Source organism: Eleutherodactylus coqui, chromosome 3 (assembly GCF_035609145.1).
Source record: "Eleutherodactylus coqui strain aEleCoq1 chromosome 3, aEleCoq1.hap1, whole genome shotgun sequence".
Lineage (NCBI taxonomy): Eukaryota > Metazoa > Chordata > Amphibia > Anura > Eleutherodactylidae > Eleutherodactylus > Eleutherodactylus coqui.
Window position 1 is genome coordinate 248,619,413 of NC_089839.1, and position 20,384 is coordinate 248,639,796.

Consider the following 20,384-nt stretch of genomic DNA (forward strand, 5'->3'; position numbering starts at 1 on the left):
TAGGCGTTGCACACCAGGTGGGGTCAGTCACCTCATCGTCCTGCTGCTCTTCCTCCGAATCCTCTGTGCGCTCCTCCCTCGGACTTACTGCCCTTACTACTACCTCACTGCAAGACAACTGTGTCTCATCGTCATCGTCCTCCTCACCCACAGAAAGTTCTTGAGACAGTTGGCGGAAGTCCCCAGCCTCATCCACCGGACCCCTGGAACTTTCCAATGGTTGGGCATCAGTGACGATAAACTCCTCTGGTGGGAGAGGAACCACTGCTGCCCAATCTGAGCAGGGGCCCGAGAACAGTTCCTGGGAGTCTTCCCGCTCCTGAGCATGTGTCATTGTAGTGGAGTGAGGAGGCTGGGAGGAAGGAGGAGCAGCAGACAGAGGATTCGGATTTGCAGCAGTGGACGGCGCAGAACTGTGGCTGGACGATAGGTTGCTCGAAGCACTTTCTGCCATCCAGGACAGGACCTGCTCACACTGCTCATTTTCTAATAAAGGTCTCCCGCGTGGACCCATTAATTGGGCGATGAATGTGGGGACGCCAGAAACGTGCCTCTCTCCTAATCGCGCAGCAGTCGGCTGCGACACACCTGGATCAGGAGCTCGGCCTGTGCCCACACCCTCACTCGGCCCTCCCAGTCCTCGGCCGCGTCCACGTCCTCTAGGCCTACCCCTACCCCTCAGCATGCTGTATTACCAGTGATTTGATTTCACAGGCAGGAAATAAATTGTCGCAAGCCTGCAGGCCAAATATAATTTTTTCCCTTTTGTTTAAAAGGAAAGGCCCACTGTGCCTATTCAATGACTTTAATAACTGTGTTGCGGCCCTGCAAAACTGTCACAGAACTTTACTGTTGCAGAGTTACTAACTGTGGCAGAGCAGGTATTTCCCAGGCAGGAAAGAAATTGGCGCAAGGCTGCACTCAACCGTAGCTGGTTGCGTCTGATTTTTTTCGTTCTCCACGCAGCACACACGTACCCAGAGCCCTTAGGACTGTCAGAGGCAGGGCAAATATACTTTTTTCCCTTTTGTTTAAAAGGATAGGCCCAGTGCGTCTATTCACTGAATAATAATTTTAATAACTGTGTTGCGGCCCTGCAAAACTGTCACAGAACTTTACTGTTGCAGAGTTACTAACTGTGGCAGAGCAGGTATTTCCCAGGCAGGAAATAAATTGGCGCAAGGCTGCACTCAACCGTAGCTGGTTGCGTCTGATTTTTTTCGTTCTCCACGCAGCACACACGTACCCAGAGCCCTTAGGACTGTCAGAGGCAGGGCAAATATACTTTTTTCCCTTTTGTTTAAAAGGATAGGCCCACTGCGTCTATTCACTGAATAATAATTTTAATAACTGTGTTGCGGCCCTGCAAAACTGTCACAGAACTTTACTGTTGCAGAGTTACTAACTGTGGCAGAGCAGGTATTTCCCAGGCAGGAAAGAAATTGGCGCAAGGCTGCACTCAACCGTAGCTGGTTGCGTCTGATTTTTTTACGTTCTCCACGCAGCACACACGTACCCAGAGCCCTGACGGCTGTCAGAGGCAGGGCAAATATACTTTTTTCCCTTTTGTTTAAAAGGATAGGCCCACTGCGTCTATTCACTGAATAATAATTTTAATAACTGTGTTGCGGCCCTGCAAAACTGTCACAGAACTTTACTGTTGCAGAGTTACTAACTGTGGCAGAGCAGGTATTTCCCAGGCAGGAAAGAAATTGGCGCAAGGCTGCACTCAACCGTAGCTGGTTGCGATTGATTTTTTTACATTCTCCACGCAGCACACACGTACCCAGAGCCCTGACGGCTGTCAGAGGCAGGGCAAATATACTTTTTTCCCTTTTGTTTAAAAGGAAAGGCCCACTGTGCCTATTCAATGACTGATAACTGTGTTGTGGCCCTGCCTACACAATTCTGTGCCTGTAGTATCAATGCAGGGTGCAATGCTCTGCACCGCCGATTTTGAGAAGAAAAAAAAAGGAACACAGCTAACAGCAGCCAGCACAGTACTGCAGATGGTTAAATGTGGCCCTAGAAAGGACCGTTGAGGTTCTTGAAGGCTACACTCACTCCTAACACTCTCCCTGCCTAATCACCACTTCTGTCCCTAATGCCGGGTGCAATGCTCTGCACTGCCGATTTTGAGAAAAAAAAAAAATTTCTCCACTGCTAACAGCAGCCTGCACACACGTAGATGTGGCCCTAAGAAGGACCGTTGGGGTTCTTGAAGCCTACACTCACTACAAACACTCTCCCTACAGCAACTCCAATAGAACAGCACTTTCCCTCAGCTAACTCACAAGGCATGTGTGGCGAGCCGCGGGAGGGGCCGACTTTTATACTCGGGTGACACCTGATCTTCCCAGCCACTCACAGCAGGGGGGTGGGATAGGGCTTGAACGTCACAGGGGGAAGTTGTAATGCCTTCCCTGTCTTTCAATTGGCCAGAAAAGCGCGCTAACGTCTCAGAGAGGAAACTGAAAGTAACCAGAACACCGCGTGGTACTCGTTACGAGTAACGAGCATCCCGAACACGCTAATATTCGCCCGAGCATCAAGCTCGGACGAGTACGTTCGCTCATCTCTAATTAGAACCTGTCATCTTAGAAACCAATCTGCTATTCAACCCCTCCTCGTTTCCTTCTCCCCACCCCTTCAACTGTTGCACTTGAGACACCAGAAAATATATCCAAGCATTTGGAATTGCTAACCCTCCGGACCGTTTAACCCTTTGAAGGGTCTCCAATTTAATTCTAGCAGATTTCTTGTTCAATAATTAACTCCTAATTAACATTCTATGGAGTCTAACAATGTATTGCGATGGAATCCAAACCATAGAATTTTGAAGTGTATGAAGGTGTTGTGGCATCAAAACCATTTTGATTAGATTACCCCTGCCAATTATCGACAGTTGGAGACAATTCCAGACCTTGATCTTATCCTCAAACTTTCGTATCAATGGAAGCAAATTGGCAGAAATATAGTCTAGAGGCTTAGAAGATGCCACAACTCCCAAATACTTGAATTCCTTCACTATCTGTAATTGCAAATGTTCCAATGAATAGTCCACCACTAAGGGATCCAAAGCAAGAATTACAGATTTCATCCAGTTGAGAGTGAAGGTGCATTTACACACACAGATGATCGCTCAAAATTCGTCAGAAACTGACAGTTTTAAGCAATCATTTTGCATAGGTAATAATGGGCTAATCAGCCCTTTAGTACTTAATTTGTGTGTATTTAGAGAACAGCAGGCGGTCTGTTCTTTAAATACATCGCTATTGTTCTTCAGTGGGACAGCAGCTGTTAACAAGTGTTAAAGAATGTTGTCAGCGCTGCCTGCGGAGAACTCAGCGTGTGGTCCCTCTTATCAAGGGCAAAGATGTCATGCTGATCTGAAGTCAGCGATGAACGAAAAGTACACGGTAAGTGCACAATGGGCACACATTTACACTCAACGATTATTGCTCAAAAGATGGCCTTTGAGCGAATTTTGAGCAACAATCGTTGCGTGTAAAAGGGTCTTAAGATCCGACATCTTGCCAAATATATAAAAAATGGACATAATAGAGTCATAGATCTACTGATATCTCCTATATACAACAACAGATCATCTGCATATAGTGAGATACGTTTCTCAATTTCTCCATACTGCAATCCAACTATATTGGATGATTGCCTTATCAAACCAGTCAGGGGCTTGATTGCCAAGGCAAAGGGAAGAGTAGGCAGGGGATACCACTACCATGTTCCCCTCTCTAACACCATCTGTCGCTAAATATGATCATTCACCCTCACTCTTGCCCCTGGCATTGAATAAAGCAGTTTAACCCATGCCAAAAATCTCTCACCAAAACCCATCCTATGAAGAACAACCCATGAATAATTCTACTCGGTGCTTGAGTGAAAAAAACAGCCTTGTTCCCACAAACTCGATGATCCACCTGACGATTCAGGTAAAACCTCCTTAAATTAATAGCAGTTGATTTGTTTGGCATGAAGCTGGACTGAATTAAATGAGTCATTACTAAAAGTAATATATTACTGCAAAACCACAAGATTAAATTCTGCAGCGGAAAAGATTTCTGCTGCGGAATTAAGGACGTCTTGAGAAATTGTTGATGTGGATTTCTAACATACAGGAGATATAATTCCACAATTAAAGTCTATCAAAAAAACACAATAAATTCCACAAGATGTTTAGCAGAATGCATTCTGCAGTTAAAAACTCAACAAAACCCTGACTAATTGACCAAATTCACATCTAAGCTGTGTCCTGCGGACATCTCCATCTCATATAGAAGATCCTTATACACCAGTATTCAAGATTAGTGTTGAGTGAACCCAACCAGTAGAGCCCTGTTTTGGATAGAACTATGCTAAAAGCTTGGTTTGGGTTCAAGCTGAACTGAACTATTGGCAAAGTTTGAGCCAAAAGAGAGTTCTACGGGTTTGCTTCACTCAACACTACTCTTGGACAACAACCCGTAGGAAAGGTATCACAAACTGATTATACATTTGTTCAGTAAATGATGAAGTAGAAAGGATACGTTCATATTGTCATGGTTAATGCTTTGATCTGTCACATATATGAAATAACCATTTTTGTTAACAGTTTGATAATATCTATGTCCAATACACACAAAGGAGGAGCCTGTAGATAGCAATCCATATAGACAAGTCAAGCTCTGCACCCTCGCTACATTCGATTATAGTACTATATGACAACTATTAATATCAGTCCCAAGATACTGCCAGAAAATATTGATTCTCAGCCTGGGTTGCCGTTGAATACAAATAACAAGCGATCCTATTGAGGTCTTCAGTCTTGTGAGTTTAAATGTCCATGTTTTGCTCTCACAGGCGAGATTGACAAGCTGAAGTACCGTACACCCTACACAGTGGTGTGAGCACAAAGGCCGCGTCACAACAATGCAGGCGATCAAATACCACCATGCGGTCAACCTGAGGAGAAAATACATTTTCAAGACATTTCATGGGGAACTATGGAATAGATCTTGTTTCTTCCTGTTTGAAAAGTATTCCTGAATACAAGGGGTCATTCATTCCATAGAAGCTGCTGTGCAAAGAGTGTTCAGCCGTGCATTAAGTTTATGCTAAAAACTATGTCTTGCTTATTTCTTCCTATGAGGCACAAACCGTAGCTCAGAAATATGAATCCGGCTCAAGAATTGCTTTATTACAGGGGAAATATATGCGTGTTACAATGCGAGTCAGGAATCTGTGGATGCAGGACACAAGTGGTTAACAATTATACATTTACACAATTATCAACTTTCTGTCTACGAAAGGCGATTTCACACACAGGGGTTTTGGGGAGAAAAAAGCCAAAGCCTGAAGTGACACCACTCGGAAGGAGATGTATTAGGCCACCTTCACAAACAGCGTGATCTCTACGGGCAATGGAAATCCCGCAGCAATTACGCAAAAAAAAAATGCAGTGGCAAAGTCCATACCTAAATGATAAGGATATGACCGCATTATTAGTTGCCTTGTGTGAATAGACATTTTTCAAAAATGCTGCAGATTCGTTGCACAAATTTTCCACACCACGTGAAGGAGATTTAAAAAAAAAAAAATCCCCTCCACATGGCTTGTACTGGAATTTCCGTAGTCAATCTGCCATCGGAAATTCCACAGCACTTCTGCAATGCCTTAGGCTATTCGGCCATAGTTTCTCCTTCAGATCCGCACACGCATTGAGCTCTGTAAAATGGGCAAAATCCAGGTGCGGAATTCCGTCAACAGATGGTTGTCAAGAAATGACATGTCACTTCTTCACGCGGAAAGGCACATTTAGATTTTGCCCACTATCAGGGGTAAATCTCTGCAAACACATGAAAAAAATCCATGGATTTCTGCAGAGGCTTTGCCGGTGGAATCCACATGGAAAATTTTGCAGCAGATTTCACCATTGGGAAAATAGGCTAATTTCTTCCTTGATATTTCCCATTCCTTTTGGATCTACTTCACACATAAAAAAGGGTGTAACACCACCCCAATAAAGACAAACAGAGAGAAAATTTACAGTTGTTTTTCCAGCCCCAACATAGTCTGTAGCCCGAACAACCCCATTAGCTAAATGACTAAATCCGGCAACTGAAATATGCTGTCCCCTGATCAGCGCAGTACCTTTGGGGAGGTTGTACAAGAATAAAGTCAAAATAATCAGTTTTACTGGTGATGCACCTGGGTGATGGTACACCACCGAAAAGTGAATATCCGAATACTAGATGTTGGTCTGTCTGCTCTCTCTGGTGGTTTCTCTCCTAGTAGCAGATGAGCACTTGTGGTCAGTAATTGCAGCTGATGTTTCTTTCGATGACCTTCAGACCTCCCTCCAGCACTCATGTTAGGAAGCACCACTCTAGGAATCCAAGTGGTGCTCTCTCTCGTTCTCTGTATAGGAAAACCCAGCTCTCCACTACCATTGGGAGTAAAAGAAATGAAAAAGGAGGGTGGAGCAAGACCCAGTGAGGGTAGTGGAATATTTATGGAGTACAAAGAGTTTTCAATGATTGAGTATTTTGAATGGTGGAGGTGCTGCCAACCAGATGACGCTCACACATTGGACTTTGATCTACATCTTCTAGTAGCTTAGAGTGTTGCGCCTCCATACCAGTTCTTTTCACATCCTTTTCGCTCCACTACCATTGGGGCAGCTCACTCCTCACAGGGCTCTCTGATCTCTGCTAAAACTACTGAGTCATACCCAGGATATGATATATATATATATATATATATATATATATATATATATATATATATATATAATGACATGCAGTGCCCAACAACATCAGTAAACAATGCTTTTCAATTGAAATATACAGTATATTTTGTATTCGGAATAGTATGAGGCTTTACAGTTTAATGGCAGAGCTACAATCTAATCTATCTATCTATCTATCTATCTATCTATCTATCTATCTATCTATCTATCTATCTATCTATCTATCTATCTATCTATCTATCCATCTAATGAATACAAGTCCTAGTGTATCATGGTTAAGATAAAAGACAGTATCCAAGCCCACCTAGGATTAAACACTATGCAACCACGTGCTGCAGGCCAACCCTAATGTGATAACATCTCGCCCAAAATAGTGTGCACATTGTGCACCTTCAGAGATCCAGTTACTCGGCACTGGCTGGCAGAGCCGAGTTCAAGCTGGGGATGACTAGTCAGACGCATTAAAAGGTTTTGTTATTGAAACTCTATATGTAGCATGCCTGCCGGGCCCTGCAGGGGCTTCTCAACAACACAGACATATTAATATCATTTAGACCCCTGTGCTTTACCATTGGGGACCTACAGACCATTGGCACCAGGATCCTCTCTCTTGACACGTTAAACTCTCAAGAACTGGTTGTATTGGGAAAGTGGAGGAACTTCAGCAAAAGTGAAGAATCTCTGAAAGGAATGGGGCTGGAATAAACTAAGTATTATAAATGAAAAATAGCTGCATATGGGTTGTGCTGCAAATTCTATGTATTGTATAAATGTCAGCGTAAGCACTTAAACACACGTGTGCATGCGCAAACGCACTTACCGCAAAGGAGCGCATTTAGACATGAACCAGTGAAAGGTCTCTCTCTCTCCCCCCGCTCACCTCTGCCACCCCCCCCCCCCCCGCATTTGCTCGGACGAGTATGCAGTTACTCGAGAAGAGCAATGCTCGCTCGAGTATCTGCCTTAACCGAGCGTGCTCACTCATCTCTAATGGTAACCTTAAAAAAAAACCGCGCAGAACCATGAAAAGTGCAAAGCCAATCATGCAGGAGTTTTATGTGCATAAAAAAAAATTCAGGACTGAAAAAAAGGCCCATGTGAATATACCCTCAGCGGATTTTGGTGAGGATCCGCATCCAAATCCACTTCAAAATCTTTTTACGTGGATTTCACCGCCTCATTTGAAGTGATGAAATTCATGTTGAAAATCTATAGCATAAATTGACATGCTGCAGACTAACTCCGTACTGCATGTCAGCTCTGCTGCAGATTCTGCACTGATGTATGACGCACAATGTGGATTAGATTTGTCAATATTTCATCCACACGGCTTGTACTGTAAATGGTGCAAAATATCCATATGAAAAATTTGCAGCATTTATGCTGCATGTGAAGATACCTTCAAGGGGTATTCCTGTATTTTTAATTTTTTCTATTGATAACCGACTATGGATGATTAGCCTACCACTCGGACCCCGTCCGATCAGCTGATTCCCGTGGCCACTGTTACTGCAGTCAGCGCAGGAAGCAGAAAACGCTGACCATAGCACAATGGCCTGAGGTGGTATTGCTGGAGCAGCTCCTATTAAATTTATGGGATGGCACACGCTGATTGCAGCCTGTAAACAATATGACCCTGAGCCGCCGATGGAGGACTTCCAGGGACAGGTGAGTATGAGCTCTTTATCAGGTTTCTCACACAGGGGACCTGTTTTTATAAAGAAGCTTTATCTCAAAACTTGTAATGTTACTTGCTACTGAACAGTCTCAGTCAGGCCTTACAACTAGCATATATGCAAGGTTGCTCTTACACCAGATGTCATTAATCTGCTAGGTCACTGACTCGGACCTCTCTGATACAGGTGTAATAGTACAAAGGCCTCTCCAGACTTTGAGTCTCCTGCCGGCCTCTCCAGACTCTGAGTTTCCTGCAGGCCTCTCCAGACTCCGAGGCTCCTGCAGGCCTCTCCAGTCTCCGAGGCTCCTGCAGGCCTCTCCAGACTCCGAGGCTCCTGCAGGCCTCTCCAGACTCCGAGGCTACTACAGGCCTCTCTAGACTCCGAGGCTCCTGCAGGCCTTTCAAGACTCTGAGACTCCTACAGCCCTCTCCAGACTCCGAGACTCCTGCAGCCCTCTCCAGACTCACTAGTCCAGGACATGCACTCTTCTCGCTGCTCAACACTCTCAGGAGGAGGTGATGCATGGGTGGGCCAGGCTATTGACTTCACTTGAGGAACAGAGACACTAACTCTGTTCTTCTTTTTCCAGCTCACCTGTTATCACTCTGGTTAGGCAGGATGGAGACTCATTCTCCTCCTTTATTAGGGCACTCGCTCTCAGGGCCACATGCACACTTACAGCACACCACCACCCCGAAGATTTTTCTTCAGGTCTCCCATAGCAAATTCAGCAAGGGAAGACTCTTTCTCTCTGCATCCTATGGACTGTGTGCTTACATTTTTTCTTGGGATTACCTGGCCCTCTGCTCATCTCCTGGTGGTTTCTCAGCCTCCCTGCTGCAGCAGCCATCACAGCAGAGCTTACACAGTTTCTCTTTCCCCACGCTTGCCACGCAACTCACGCCGCACTAACTCTATAATGGCTCCTCACTCCATCCCTATAGGAACAGTAGCACAGCTTGTTTCTTCAAGGGAGGTCCGTCATTCCCTTACATGCTATAGAGCAATAACAAGTTTTTACTAGCAATAATGGTTGGCATCACATTGATTTGTAGTAATATAGAACTTGAAGTCACATTTGCAGACGTGGCATTAAAAGTTTTTCTCAGGGGGGCAACACATTGCAGTAAAACACTTCCAGCTTTCATCCCTGGCTTTGACCAATGTGGAATAGACACATCAGTGACTCAATTATTTTTCTGTTATCTGCTTCTCTCTTCTCCTCTCATCGCTCTCTCCTCTGTTCTCACTTTAGTAAAACCCAACTTCTGTTCCTTTAGTTTCTGACCGTTTTCTCTCTCTTTAGTTCCTTTGGGCTCATACTCACACTTTGCATTCCTTCTCTCACCACACTGATTTAGACTAGATGATCTCCTTCTTCTCTCTGTTTGCCTTCAGTCTCTAATAAGCTGGCTAGACTTGGATGGAACTCCTTGTAACTCCCCGGTCTCTATCTCAGGTTCCTCTGGACTGGACTCTCTCCAGGCCTGGACTAGACTAGCTAACTCCACCCACTCAATACTTTTTTTTTTTTTAAGGAATGTTTATTGGGCATGTCATACATCACAATACAGAACAAGGGAGAGTGATAAGGAACACTTCACAAAATTAAAACATTACAGTTTTCTCACTCCCTTCAGAGTTTATAATACCCCCTTTTTTTTTTTACTTAAAGGGGTTGTCCCGCGAAAGCAAGTGGGGGTATACACTTCTGTATGGCCATATTAATGCACTTTGTAATGTACATTGTGCCTTAATTATGAGCCATACAGAAGTTATTCACTTACCTGTTCCGTTGCTGGCGTCCCCGTCTCCATGGTGCCGTCTAATCTTCAGCGTCTAATCGCCCGATTAGACGCGCTTGCGCAGTCCTGTCTTCTGAATGGGGCCGCTCGTGCCAGAGAGCGGCTCCTCGTAGCTCCGCCCCATCACGTGTGCCGATTCCAGCCAATCAGGAGGCTGGAATCGGCAATGGACCGCACAGAAGACCTGCGGTCCACCGAGGGTGAAGATCCCGGCGGCCATCTTCACAAGGTAAGTAAGAAGTCACCGGAGCGCGGGGATTCGGGTAAGTACTACCCGTTTTTTTTTTTTTATCCCTGCATCGGGTTTGTCTCGCGCCGAACGGGGGGGCTATTGAAAAAAAAAAAACTCGTTTCGGCGCGGGACAATCCCTTTAAACAAATTTGGCCATTATAACAAAGCAGAGCAAGACTCCCAACCTGGGAAATTGTAACAAATAGAACAAATAACTATAAACTAATCCCACAGCTCCAGTACCAATATTGTGTATACATATTGTCCATGTGAGTCACAACAACCAATAGAGAAAAGACCTTCAGTTTTCCCAGAAAAGAGGAATTAGTCAAATACGACCAGCAGTATTGGGGCAGTCAACCCACCGACCCCATATCTTGGTGAACTTGGCAGGGACTACTTTTTATACTCATTACACCTACTAATTCTCTGCTTGGTCCTTCCTAACTAACCAATCCCCAAGCTACCTATGGGCACCTTCACACTGGCGATAAAATTGCAATTTTCGTGTGATGCAAGAGTGAGTGAAAACGCAGAATTGTGAAACCAGTGTTTTTCAATGGTTTTCTTCACATTTCTGATATTTTCACTCATGCAATGTTGGGAGAAAAAAAAATTGCAGCATGTCCTATCCTTCTGCGTTTTGTGTTTTTTAATTTCCCATGTTTCTCTATGGAGTCTCCTTTTTATCACATTGTAAAGTGCAAACTTGCGTTTTTTGTGCAATGCTTTTTTAACATTAGAAAGTCTTATTGACTTACTAGATAGATATAGTGACAGAACTGCACTTACCACATAAATACAGTAGTAGAACCAAACTTATTAAATAGGTTCGATAACAGAACTAAACATACTACATAGACACAGTACCAAAACCAGACTTGTGTTTGCCTCTCTCAAAATAAATACCACCCCTGAAAAAATGGATACATTAAAAACAGCGCATAGCAGACATACACTATTCTGTCCAACCAAAATGCTGGAAACCAAAAGAAACTCTTTCAGAATTGACAGTTCTATACATATATACATACAGAGATACACATACAGGTGCTTTTACATACACATATATGCATACATTTCATATCCATAAGCAGGGGCATATGCAGGAACAGCTTTACACATACACAGGTCAAAAGAAAAAAAGGTATCATATCTACATGATTACTTAGTTTACATCATTCTCTCCAAATTAGACACAGAGAAGCTGGGTACTGGCGCATCTTGTCACCACCGAAACTATGTGTGGAGACCTGGGATTGTCAGGGTGGAGTTATATGGAACGCCCACAGATTGTGATTGGCTCACTGGATGGAGGCAGAACAAAGTGCCTGACAGCCGCCGGGGGACGGGAAGAGAGAGTGAGCGTCCTGACATACGTCGGGGGACTGAGAGATCTCACAGCTGGCGTTGGACGGGTAGATGTTACATCTGCCAGGGACAGGACAGAGAGACAGCGAAGCCGGCCAGGTGACAGCGCAGTCGTCTTGAGTGACGGCAGCACACATTACAGGTCATATGGCAGGCTGTGGGGGTGACTGTCAGCGTACCAGCCATGAGGGGAGAAGAGAGAGCGCCCTCGACATTTACAGGAGCCAGGAGTGGACATTGTACAGCAACGGCAAATGTAACTGCGGGATCCAGAGCTAAAATGCCAGGGTCACAGCCACAGACTGATAGTGGGGCCAGCAGCACATCTGTGGAGGAATGTCAGCACTGAATTGATTAACTGTCTGGTATGTGAGATGTCTGGAAAATGTATCTTGTTGTTTGTCACGTGATTGTGCTATATGTATATGTGATTGCAAAGTATTGTGCAAGGTCTTCTGTTATGGTCTTGCAAGGGAGAGGAGCATCTGGAGTTCTGCAAGTGAGCCACACAGACACCTTCAGTTCTGTGTGGGCTGGAATGGAAGAGGCTGAAAGGTATCCTCAGCCTTCCCTGGGCCTGTTTTACCCAGGAGATGCCAGTGGTATCCTTGACCACTGAGAAGAGAGAGAGAGAGAGTGAAACAGTCAAGCAGCGTGGAGTGCCTGCCTGCCAAATGTGAGTGCTGACTGGTAGAGAGCTGGCAAGCGTTAAGGAGTTTGGCTGGGAACAGAACCCCACTGATAACGTGGACTATGGATTCTTCTGATATCCTGTGATTTCCTCCGTCGCACCATTTTATGATTTTGCACCATTTTCCTACTGCTGTGAGCTTTATACTACTGGTGGACTGTAAATATTCTTCAAGAAAATGAGCAATGCCGACTGTTCCTGGCTTTGCTCCTAAAAGTTTCCCTGTGTGTGAATTACTTATTTCATCATCTGGATTCACCACGGAGGAGGGAACGGTGGCGTCACCCGTGACAAGACTGTGTAAGGTAAACCACGTATTGAGTTACCCCCGTGAAAGTCCTCCCTCCCCAGTGGCAACTTGGATGGGTCCGTGCTACCCTCAGGGTGGGAGATAGTAGAGCCCTGTGACAAGGCCCAAACTTTATCCTGTTGTCTCCTCGGCTGTGGGCCCGCTCCTCAGATGCTGCATATATATATATGCCACTAAGCACAGGAACCACAGTGAAAATATTTTTGAACAATTATCCAAAACTGCATTGGAATGTGGTGGTCTTAATGGGGTGTTTTTAATAGATGTATAGGTTATCACTGTTTAATGTTATTGTCACGTTGTTTTTTTATGGCAGGGACAAAGTGGGAAGAAACTGGACATGTGTGGTATGAAGGGGCCGCTAAGCTGCAGACAGAGGAAGAATAGAGCTTCTCTTGGTTTACACTACAGGATTGTAGCTACTGCGTTTTCCCAAAAATAAGAACAGCGCTCTAAGAACCAATCAACAGCCATCACGTTATGGAAGAGGGTTTTTTCAATTCGGCGTTCATCTCAGCAGAGTCTCCGATGGTGGCTTCTCCTCACTCCGCAGCAGATATCGCCAGAGATACAGAGACGAACGCCGCTCTGTTACTTTTGAAAACTCCCACTTCCCCAACGCAATGGCTGTTGAGTGGTTCTTAGACTACTGCTCAGCCAATCAATGCAGCGCTCGATGAACCAATCACAGCCATCGCATTGTTTCATCAAGCGCTGCATTGATTGGTTGGCAGCGGTCGGGAACCAATCAGAGCTATTGCTTCCTGGAGGCGGGATTTATGAATCTTGGAACCAGGAAGCGATCTTCTGTCAGTGGCTGAGGATTGCAAGCGAGCGTGCCAGAGCTCCGGAGACCAGTGGGAGGACATGGACTGCGGCTGCTAGGTAAGTATAATAAGACATCCCCCCAAAATAAGACCTAGTGCCTTATTTTTGGGGGCAAAAATTTATATAAGACAGGGTATCATCCTATGGATAGTTGCCAACATGCGGGGAAAGGATTACTGAATAGTGAAGTCAGTTTTATGCAGTTCTCCCATTTCCTGCCCTCTAACAATGCTAAACCCACATCATGGGACCAGAGAGACAGTCATCCATGGTCATCTGGGCATAGTATTGCTACAGGTATCACATGCTGACAGGCCTAAATATTGCTTGATGCATCCACTATTATTTACTGTAGTTTACAGTAAACTGGGCCTGGACCTTGAGTAACGAACATTTTCACAGCCCTTTGGACATCCATAGATCAACATATCCCGGGTTACCAGAGCAGAGGTTACTGCATTACTGTTTGTTTGTTAATAAATATATTGTTTATCTAGCTATGACAACTCCCAAAGGCTATATAAGCTATTCACAGAGCCTCTGGGCCATGACGGCCTACTTCATGACAAGGCCCTCTCCTGAATCGGTGTGGCTAGAACTGAGTTATATCCCAACTGCCTACCCGGGAGGACTATGACCTCACTCAACGGGCTTGGCCTGTTACTCCTGGCTCAGGCATCAGGTCAGCTGTATTCCCGTCAGGCTATTATCGTCACGGAAAACAGGGAAAGCCTTGCTGACTGCACCCTCATACATGCTCTACTCAAAAATGATGGCCAGTAGGCATAATATACGGAAAACCTGGAAAAGGGGTAGTCTTTTGGAGGGGTTTCACTTAATGCATGTTTATTGCTTGGGCAATTAAGGGTTAACAGTAATTTTGAAAAGTATTTGTTTCAGTGAATGCCAGCATCAAAGACTTTTCATTGTGGTAAGATTAAGCTAATTCCTCTCCTTGGTTGAGACAAACATACTGTTGTACATAGCAGATGGATGGATAAGCGGAGGGGATCTATGAAATATCTGAGTACATTGCAGCCTTTATCTTCTATTATGCCTGTTGGGTAACAGAAAAGTAGTAAAATAATAATCATCATCACTAATTTCATCTCCGCTGTACTCACTTGTATATAACTCTACTTTGCGTTAAGATTTGGCACCTTGTGATGTAAAGGGCTTGTACCAGAATTAACTTTTATCACTTATCCATAGCTGAGATGCTCACTGATCCACTGAGGGTCTCATGTCTCCCCTTCTCTTCACTAAGGGCTTACTGCACACCTACCGTGTTTCCCCGAAAATAAGGCACCCCCGAAAGTAAGACACATTGAGAAATTTGCAAAAATCGCAAATATAAGGCACACCCCGATAATAAGGCATACTAAAGTATGCAGGCAAGTCGAGAGGCCTGTCCCCTGCTGCCATACCCGTTGTCTCCTACCTCCTCCTGTGCTGTACGAGTGTTTCTGTTGTGAGCTCCCCTTGCTGGCTGGAAAAGTCCATACTGTCGTTCTGTTGCTGCTGTACACGTCTGCTGTGATGAGCTCCCCCTGGTGGCCGGAAGCTGCAATACCATCCCTCCTTACAAGTGGTACAGGAACTTCTGTCTGCAGACAGGTACGTTACTTAAATTACAGCCCTTATTTTTTTTTTATGGCTCTGTGTGTGTCAGGCAACCATATGTGTGATTCTTAAGGCTGGGTTCTCACAGAGTGTATTTCCAGCCTTAGGGGGTGAGCATTACAGTCTCCAGACAGTGTGTGGGAGCCAGGTACTTTACAGCCCTTATTTTTTGTGGCCCTGTATGTGAGTCAGGCAAATTTTCTGTGCCAGAAAATGATGACATGACTGTCATTGAGTAATTTTTGCTTTGTTTTCACAGTTTGTCTAGCTATATTGGTTTGTGGTGACAACTACGGTACTGTGCAGTATATACGGTAATAAATGTTCATTTTTTTTGTTAAACAATAATTGGGAATTCTTCTTCATTGAAAAATAAGACACCCCCTGAAAATAAGACGTAGCGCATATTTGGGAGCAAAAATTAATATAAGACGTGTCTTATTTTCAGGGAAACAGGGTAGCAGTAAAGAGAAGATTGAATGGAGTGATGGCAGCACATGTGCAGTGCCGCTCATTGCTGGAGAAAGCCAAGAACAGGCGCTCCACTATTTCCATCAGCCCCACTAAAATGAATGAAGCAGCAGTCGTGCATGCACTCTCACTCCACTCAAAGAGACATCACTGGGGGGGTGGGTGGGTGGAGAAGCATCCCTGTAGTGAGAAGAGGGGGGCACGGGTGAGACCCCCACCAATAGGAATTGTTTGCTGAAGATCAGGCTGGATCGGTACCTGGGTTGAGCTGGTACAGTGTCGGTTTGCATACCTGTTTCGGCCCAACATGGAGTCATGGTACTCTGATCAGCTTTGGTGGGTAACAGGGTCATAAGGCGTTTGTGTCCCGTCTTGGGCCATGATAAATCTGGTTTGGTCTGCGACCGGATCTCTGTGAAATAGACACGGGGCAATGCGGCCATTCTCATCTGCCATGAACAGCTGACATCTTCTATGGGAACAACAGCTCAACTGTATTTTAATGGAGAAAAAGAACACAGCAGGTCCAAAGCCATATAGGGAGTGACTACAAGTAAAGTCCCACCAGGGTCCAAAAGTCCTTACTCTCTTACCCGGGGGAGCAATAAGCAAACATAAACAACAGTCCTTTATTGCACCAGTACTTCACAGTCTGACCTTATTTATGAGGATTTTCCAACTTGGTGTTGATCAACTCATACAGCGGACACCTAGTTGCAGACACTTGTGTTTTTTTGGTATGACATTGAAATGCATTGAGTCTAATGTAGCTGTGCTCGTTTGCGATGTTTTCACATGTGCGAGGTTGCATTTTTTTTTCTTGCGTGCTATGGTCCTATTTCTTTGCAATGTGCTATTTTATTCTCTCCCATGTAAGTCAATGAAGTGCTGTAATATCGCATCGCAAAACACATTACGCGTGCGAGAATGCGATGCAATGGTGCTATGTCTTCTGTGTGGAATAGTGACTAATAAGAAGGGCGGCCTTTTACAAGGAAACAGTAGTACATCAGCAGTGCGGAGGAAGTTTGGACAAAAGCAAGACCATAAAAAAAGAGAGGCATTAAATACCGTATATACCGGCGTATAAGACGACTTTTGAACCCCAAAAAATTTGCTCTAATGTCGGGGGTCGTCTTATACGCCGGTAATACAAAAAAAAGAAAGTGTCAAAAAAAAAAAAATCATTACTCACCTCTCCCAGCGTTCTGCGGTTCTGCTGCAGGCTGTCGCTCCCTCCTGGTCCCCAGCAGAGCATTGCTTTCTGAATGCGGGGCTTGAAATCCCCTCCTCCAGAAAGCTAATACTGTGATTGGCTAACACACGCTGTCAGCCAATCACAGCCATTCAATGACATCATTGAATGGCTGTGATTGCCTGAAGGCACATGTGTTTTAGCCAATCACAGCTTTCAATGATGTCATTGAATGGCTGTGATTGGCTGACGGCGTGTGTTAGCTAATCACAGTATTAGCTTTCTGGAGGCGGGGATTTCAAGCCCCGCGTCCAGAAAGCAATGCTCTGCCGGGGACCAGGAGGGAGCAACAGCCTGCAGTAGCGCCGCAGAACGCCAGGGGAGGTGAGTAATGATTTTTTTTTTTGCTCCGCTGTATTCCCGGCGTATAAGGTGACAGTTGGGAGGTCGTCTTATACGCCCCGTCGCCTTATACGCCGGAATATACGGTATTCCTACCATGCGATGCGAGTTTTCAGAGAACAAAAACGCATCGGAATCGCACAAAAACGCAAGTTTGCACCTGCGATATCACTGTGATTTTTTTTTCTCGCAAAAACGCTATCCCAAGTGGGTGTGAGCCCTTAGGTTGGTAGGCAAAAGGGTCTAGATTAGAGATGAGCAAGCATGCTCAAAGTACTCGTCACTCGAGCGAGCACCACGCGGTGCTCGGGTAAATTTCAGAGGGGGGGGGGGGGGGAGAAGAATGTGAGAGAGAGAACAATCCCCTATGCCGAGCATGGGGCACCATGAAAAATGCTCGAGTCTCCCATTGACTTCAATGGGGTTCGTTACTCGAACCGAGCCTTCGAGCATCACAAAAAGCTTGGCTCGAGTACCGAGCACCCGAGGATTTTGGTGCTCGCTCATCTCTAGTCTACATCATAGCTTTTAGTCCCCATTGTCCCATTGGGATAGATATTTGTCTGAGCTCTACATTAATTGACTGTGTCTAATGTATATGTATGCACTGTGTTGATCTAGGCCTTTTTAGGACCACCTGAGGAAATGATTTTTGAGGGGCCACCGTCTGCATACACAAAATATAGTCATGTCTACTTTTAATTTCTTCATAATCTTTATCAGTTCCATATATCAGATTGGGCTTGATTCTGAAGGAAATATACAGATTCCTGCGAGCCCCTTTCAGATTTATAGGACTCTTGCAGAATTGTCTAAAAAAATCTGTCCCCTGTGTATATACCCTTACCATGTGAGAGTCTGGGGTCACCGGTGTATCATCTTGTTCTCTACTTGGCCAGGCTGACTGTGATTTTGGATAGCAAAAGCTAGTATCAGACAGCAGCATGTAAATCCCCCGATCACTTTTGCAGGGTCCTGAACAGCCCCCCCATGATGAGATCAGGAGGTGTCATTCAGTTAGTATGGAAGCCTGGGGCCTTCTAAAGACCCCCAGCACTGCCATAGCTGATTGCCTATCAAGCCATGCCTATGGTGTGGCCTCATAGGTTGCCTGTAAAATTGTGGTGTAATGTAATAGTATTATACTAATTATATTAATAGTAATATTATTACATTATACGGCAGGAGCAATAAAATGATTGCAAGTTCAAGTTTCCCATGAGAACTTAAAGAAAATGTGCAAATGAGTTTAAAAAAGTATAATTGATTATTAGAAAATAAAAGGTAGTAAAAGATTAAAAAATATTTATAATTAGAGATGAGCGAACGCGTTCGTCCGAGCTTGATATTCGTGCGAATATTAGGGTGTTCGGGATGTTCGTTATTCGTAACGAACACCATGCGGTGTTCTGGTTACTTTCACTTCCTTCCCTGAGACGTTAGCGCGCTTTTCTGGCCAATTGAAAGACAGGGAAGGCATTACAACTTCCCCCTGCAACGTTTAAGCCCTATACCACCCCCCTGCTGTGAGTGGCTGGCGAGATCAGGTGTTCGCCTAATATAAAAGTCGGCCCCTCCCGCGGCTCGCCTCAGATGCGGTGTGAGTTAGATGAGGGACAGTGCTGTTTATACCGGAGCTGCTGTAGGGAAAGAATTGGTAGTTAGTGTAGGCTTCAAGACCCCCCAAAGGTCCTTATTAGGGCCACTGATAGCTGTGTGTTGGCTGCTGTTAGCAGTGGAATTTTTTTTTTTCTCAAAATCGGCTCTGCAGAGCGTTGCACCTGGCATTAGGGACAGAAGTGCTGCATAGGCAGGGAGAGTGTTAGGAGTGCGTGTAGCCTTCAAGAACCTCAACGGTCCTTTCTAGGGCCATATTTATCCGTGTGCAGTACTGTCCAGGCTGCTGTTAGCTGTGCTGCATTTTTTTTTGGCTTCTCAAAATCGCCTCTGCAGAGCATTCCACCCTCCATTGATACTGCAGGGAAAGAATTGTATAGGCAGGGCCACAACACAGTTATTATTCATAGAATATACGCAGTGCTGCCTTTTGGTGGAAAAACAAGTGAAAACAAATCTATTTGTCCAGCCTCTGTCCGTCCTTACGGGCGGTGGACACGTGTGAGCTGCGTGAAAAACATTGCTAAATCATACGCACCCAGCTACGCTTTACTGCTGGCTTCGCCATTTGCTTTCCTTAATTGGGAAAAAAAATACCTGCTCTGCCAGAGTTATAATAACTCTGCTATCCTCACGTTCTGTGACACATAAGCAGGGACACAGCACAGTTATTACACTTCTCATGTTCATTGAATATACGCAGTGCTGCCTTTTGGTGGGAAAAAACTGAAAACAAATCTATTTGTCCAGCCTCTGTCCGTCCTAACGCCTGTGGACACGTGTGAGCTGCGTGAAAAACATTGCTAAATCATACGCACCCAGCTACGCTTTACTGCTGGCTTCGCCATTTGCTTTCCTTAATTGGGAAAAAAAATACCTGCTCTGCCAGAGTTATAATAACTCTGCTACCCTCACGTTCTGTGACACATAAGCAGGGACACAGCACAGTTATTAAACTTAGATTATTCATTCACTAGAGGCAGTGGGGCCTTTCGTTTTCCCAAAAGGGCAAAAATTATATTTGGCCTGCAGTCTTGCGCCAATTTATTTCCTGCCTGTTAAATCAAATCACTGGTAATACAGCATGCTGAGGGGTAGGGGTAGGCCTAGAGGACGTGGACGCGGCCGAGGACGCGGAGGGCCAAGTCAGGGTGTGGGCACAGCCCGAGCTCCTGATCCCGGTGTGTCGCAGCCGACTGCTGCGCGATTAGGAGAGAGGCACGTTTCTGGCGTCCCCACATTCATCGCCCAATTAATGGGTCCACGCGGGAGACGGTTATTAGAAAATGAGCAGTGTGAGCAGGTCCTGTCCTGGATGGCAGAAAGTGCTTCGAGCAACCTATCGTCAACACGCAGTTCTGCGCCGTCCACTGCTGCAAATCCGAATCCTCTGTCTGCTGCTCCTCCTTCCTCCC